The 5,424-nt window shown below is 45.6% G+C and overlaps 1 protein-coding gene across 1 annotated transcript in view; it reads right to left on the reverse strand.

Annotated features, from left to right (window-relative positions):
• Bclaf1 (BCL2 associated transcription factor 1) overlaps positions 1-3,739 on the reverse strand; it is a gene marked incomplete at its 3' end in the record, with an annotated part of 29,804 nt that extends 26,065 nt beyond the window's left edge. The window contains exon 1 of the mRNA XM_026786228.1: positions 3,592-3,739. The remainder of the gene's footprint in view (positions 1-3,591) is intronic.
• Positions 3,740-5,424: the final 1,685 nt, after the last annotated feature.

The following is a 5,424-nucleotide window of genomic DNA, read 5'->3' on the forward strand; positions in this document are numbered from 1 at the left end:
AAAATAAAATAAAATCATGTCTGTTGGTGGTGACAGCAGCACACACTTCATCCCAGCACTTGGGAGGCAGAGACAGGCAAAATTTGAAGCAAGATTGGTCTACTGAATGAATTAGGGCAGTCAGGGCTACAGAGAGAACCCTGTCTCAAAAAAAAAAAAAATTAGCTTAACTAACTTAAATCCATAAATATCTTAGAACCCTTTTTTTTTAATGTATAAGATTAACTTGAAAACAGGTGATTAGAGAAAATGTTCATCAAGTTGGTGACACAAGCTTGGAATCACAGCACTTGGGAGACACGAAGTACAAACGTGAGAGCCAGCCAGGACTATCTCAAAATAAATGAGACAATCAACCTAGGCACAGTTACCACAATCTGTAAACCCAGTCTTTTGTCCTAGCACTCAGTAGGCATGGACAAGAGCATCTCAGCAAGTCCAAAGTCAGCTTAGCCTATAAGGCAAATTCTAAGTTAATCAGGGCTATCCAATTTGACCTGTATCAAAACAAAATTTTAAAAAAAAATCTAAGATAAAGCTGCGCAAAAGTAGATTGTCTTATGATTTCAATCTTTTGTTTTTATTTTTTGAGACATGGTTTATGTAGCCTTGGCTGTCCTGGAACTTTCTGTATACCAAGCTGGTCTCAATTCACAGAAGTCCCCTACCTCTGCCGAATGCTGGTGGTCTACTAAAGGTGTAGACCACCACTGCCCAGCTGATTTCAAACACATTTAAGCAAAAGTCTTTATTTAGTATACTGGGACCCATCTTTTAAAATCTGAAAAATACACTTTAATATATATGTATCTTAGGCTCAAATCTAGGCTCTTCATTAAAGACAATGCAAATAAATAAGGTATTTACAAGTATACAGCTAAATAATGAATAGTAAAAGCTAAGCTGACTGGCATATGGTGTGTGCTCAGGTATTAACTATAATTACTGGTTAGTCTTGTTTGTTACATACACGTTTCCCGCAGGCTATCCATAAATTTACTTCAAACAACTCATCTATTTAAGAGCACTCCTAACTCCTTTAGGGTTTTTAGAAAGTCCTAAAACATTAAACATATGTAGGTTAGTACTATTATTTATGAAGTTCATGGTCAGATTGATTTTCAATCTTGAGGACTCAAAAATATTAAATGCTTATGACCCAGGGGTAATACTCATTAGTATTTAAGAATGTTTAAGAAGCAAGATACCAATAATGCATAACTCTTTATCTTCCAACTACAACCACTTACAATTACTACCCAGAGATACACTGGTCTTGATTCTCTTAACAAGTCAAGAAAATTATAGGGCAGATTTCAGCTAGTGGAGTATTCAACTAATGATATCAAGTGCAGGTCCTGGGAATTTCCAATTCAATCATCTTTCAAACTATAAGTAAAAGCTTAGCTTTTACTATTCATTATTTAGCTGTATACTTGTAAATACCTTATTTATTTGCGTTGTCTTTAATGAAGAGCCTAGATTTGAGCCTAAGATACATATATATTAAAGTGTATTTTTCAGATTTTAAAAGATGGGTCCCAGTATACTAAATAAAGACTTTTGCTTAAATGTGTTTGAATAAGACTTTCTTCACTGCTTTTACATCACAGATAATCTAGCCCATCTTAGGTTGCTCCCAACCTAAGTTGCTCAATAAATTCAACTAGATGCAAGCCTATCACTGAGCAGTACTTTTACCAAATCGGCTGTCAAGTCCTAAAACTACTGTTTACTAAGTCAAAGTCAGCTCTAGGGATGGGGGTGTGCTGATCGACAGTGTTTCCCAGCATGTTCAAAGTCAGGAGTTTTGAGTCCCAGCACCATAAATGAGTATGGTTCGAGACTGTTTTACCAACACAGGATATTTCAGCTGACTACTATGAACTGCTTAGGGACATACTTCCTATCACGATACATGAATCTGGTTAGGATCACACAAAAAAGCAAACTGGTAAATCTTTTCTATATAAAGGTTCTTAATTGCCTAACAGTACCCCAACTATTTCCATTTGAGCTACCTACAATGCAAATTCAGTGAGGACAAAAAACTTTGTTCTGCGTTTTTCTTTAATATAAAACAAATACCTGAAGCAACAGGCTGTAAGTCTGAAGTGACTAATGGTTTTCATCAGTTTTAGGTGCATTTGCTTTCAATTTCTATTCTTCTCCAATTCTAATAGAAAATAAAAATTACATTGAAAGTACTGATCGCTGATTTTTTTTTCAAGGAAGTGTTTCTCTGTAACAGTCTTGGCTGTCCTGGAACTCGCTTTGTAAACCAGGCTGGCCTCGAACTCACAAAGATCCCACCTGCTTTAGTCCCAAGTGCGGGACTAAAGGCGTGTGCCACCACCGCGGGGCCCTGATCCCTGACTTTGACCAGATAAACCTAAAATATGTTGGGCATGGTGTTGCATGTCTATAACCCAAACATAAATACATGGAGAACCTGTAGCTCGAAGGCACTTGAACTCATGAGACCAGTTTGGGACACATACATCCAATACTCTGAACATTCTCCAAGCCAAGAAAAGAAAATCTTACAACTCAGCAGGGACCCGAAGTAGTGACACAAAGCTGTTAAGCGCCACTCCCGAAGCTATGGCAGGAGATTAGCCGCGAGTTCGAGGTCAGCATTGGGCGATGGAGTTATAATCTTAATGTATCCTCCTCACCCATTTACCCAATCGCCACTGCCAATGTCCTGAGTAAATTTCTAGGGAGTGGCAACTCTTACCGAAAAGGCACGTTAGTGCTTGTATTACTAGAGAAAGGGCTCTTCTTAGACGAACCCGTTAGGACACGAATCTAACGCAAGCAAACAGCAACTAGGTACCGACAGCTATAGTCAAAAGCCAACGGTTGTCCAAAACAGAGTAAGTTGCTAGGAAACCAAAACGACTCAGACTGGGGAAAAAATAAACTTTCCCGCCAACACCCAGGTGCTGAGCGGTCGGTTACAAACACCACATCCCAAGCCTCGATCTGATCACTTAATCCGGGCCTAAACTGACACGTACCCTCGAGGCGAGGTAGGCGGCTTTAACCGCAACGCAGAAAGTGGTTGATCCGCTCGCCTAACTTTGTCGCAGGTCACCGTTATTTTATCCAAGACCCACAAGTCAGGCCCGGAAGGAAAGACAACTCCCCCACGCCCCCGCCCCGGCCAACGACAAGCCGGCCCCGGAGCCAGCACACGCGGCCGCGTTCCCATAGGCAGGGAAAGAAAGGAAAAAGCGCGCCTGCGCAGAACCCCAAGTCGGGCGCGCGCAGAAGGCCCCGCCGACGAGGGGGGGGGGGCTAGAGAGCCTTTTGCGCACGCGCACGGGAAGGCCGCACGGTCCCCGGCCCCGAGCCAGGTTCGCCGCAGCCCTGCCCGCTGTCCGCCCGGCTCCCCACCCCCCACCCCTATGGCCCGTGGCGCCGTAAGAGGCTCAGGAACTGAGGATGAACCGCACGAATAACGGCACAGGGTCGCTCCCGGGTTCTTCCCGCCGCCGATCCGTCACCACGCACGAAAGTCACCAAACCCCAACCGTCCCGTCTCCACGGCCCTTCCGAGTCACTGGAGTGAGGCGCAGGGCCTACCTGACACGCCGGAGCAGGGTTTTCAGGACTTGTCTCCGCTGGAACTACACAGCGGCCATCTCCCGACTCCAGAAGGAGAGGAAAACCATAGAGGTAGCCTCGACGCGCGAGCTCGGCTCCGTCACTTCCGATCTGGGGCGTGGCCTTCAGAGCCGCTAAATACGCGGGCCGGCCCCTCCCACCCGGCCGCCCAGGCGCGGCTCGAGACCCGCCGCGGAGACGTCGCCCTAGGCTTTCTGGGAAGTCGCGTGGCTGATCTCGCGCGAAGACTCGTCGGGTTTGCCCGGCGGCGGGTACCGCTCGTCTTCGCCAGGGTTGCAGCCGACGGAAGTGGGGCGCGGGGAAGCGAGGCAGGCTGTGCGCGCCGGTCACTCAGCCTGGTGGTGAGGGACCTCTAGAGCAGTGACCTGGCCCGGGTCATTCCGACTAAAAGACCGGAAAGCCAACGCATCCCCGTCCGCAGACACAGTCTGCACCCGCCCGGAAGCGCCGCGTTTCTCAGCCTGTTAAAGGGCTAAACGCACGTAGTTGAAAACCCGTACGACTTCGGCTGTTTCCGGAGTCGCTTCGTGCTAGCTTGGCGTCCGGCCGGGTCTGGAGACCTGCTAAGGCCGGCTGGGCGATTGCGTCACGGGATGGTTCCTAAGTTGCCAGACGCGACAACCTGGCCCCCGGGTCTTTTCTCAGGGTTGGCGTGAGCCTAGCAGCTAAGGACGCGAAGCCTTCAGTCCGGGCCGACCCGGAAATCACACACCATAATTCAACCAGAATTGTGAATCAGATTATAAATAAACAGAAGGGGGATAATTGAAAATAAGTTGAAAAAAAAAAAGGACTTTAACGCGTGTACTTGCTCTTCTTTTCAAAGCTGGACTCCGTGAGGGGACCAACACCGTTATTATTTTGATGTTTTAGTACGACGTTAGATTCCTTGAAGGATTTCCAAGTTGTAATTAGCAGCCTGTCATTTAAACTCATCATTAGAGTTTGGTTCTGATATTTAACTCCGCTCTGGGTAGTCTCTGCTCACAATCCGAATTGCCAGCTAAAAGTGGAAGTACCTGCCTTTCCTGGAACGAATCCTGGTTTTGATGGGGTTTTAATTGGGCAATCTGCTTTTCCGTCTAGCTCTCTCTCACTTAGGCGGTGAGAGCTGCCATCCTGGTGGATGCTCGACTCTGATAGGAACAAAGCATTTACTAAGCAGGACCTCAGAAAACATTTGTCAAGTAGGTTAACGGTATTTAAATGAAACAAAAGCCCTAACCGTTGACAGCACAACTTTCCTATTTTATATTAATGAGACAGTGAATGTTAATAGCTCTTGATGTATTCAAAACACCAAAATCTGATCGCGTTGCAGCTATATAATGCAATTCCATTATAAATATGTCAAAAAGTCATCTTTTCGTCTCAGGCACTATAATGTTTTGTTTTTGTTTTTATTTGGAGTGGAGTGGGTGAACACAGAGACTGCCTGGTACAAGCAACACAATCGCCTTACCACAGAAATACACTTTCCAACCCTAAGTTTGAGTTTAAATAAAAAGGCAGTTTACTACCAAAGAATGAAGACATTGGAACAAATAAATGGACTGAGGCCCTGTACAGGGCTCAGCATGTAAAGGAACTTGCTGCCAATCTTGACATAACTTGAGTTCAATCCTTGGGACCCACATGGTAGAAATGTAGCAGGGACCCCAGCCCTTAGTAGGACCCCAGTCCTTAGCCCCACTGATTGCTGTAGTGGAAGTTCCATTTAGACTGTAAAACTCAGCATGTAGATAGCATCACCTGCCAAAACTAAAAGGAAGGCCTCATCCGTCAAAGTCT

Source organism: Microtus ochrogaster, linkage group LG4 (assembly GCF_000317375.1).
Source record: "Microtus ochrogaster isolate Prairie Vole_2 linkage group LG4, MicOch1.0, whole genome shotgun sequence".
In the NCBI taxonomy this organism is placed as follows: Eukaryota; Metazoa; Chordata; class Mammalia; order Rodentia; family Cricetidae; genus Microtus; species Microtus ochrogaster.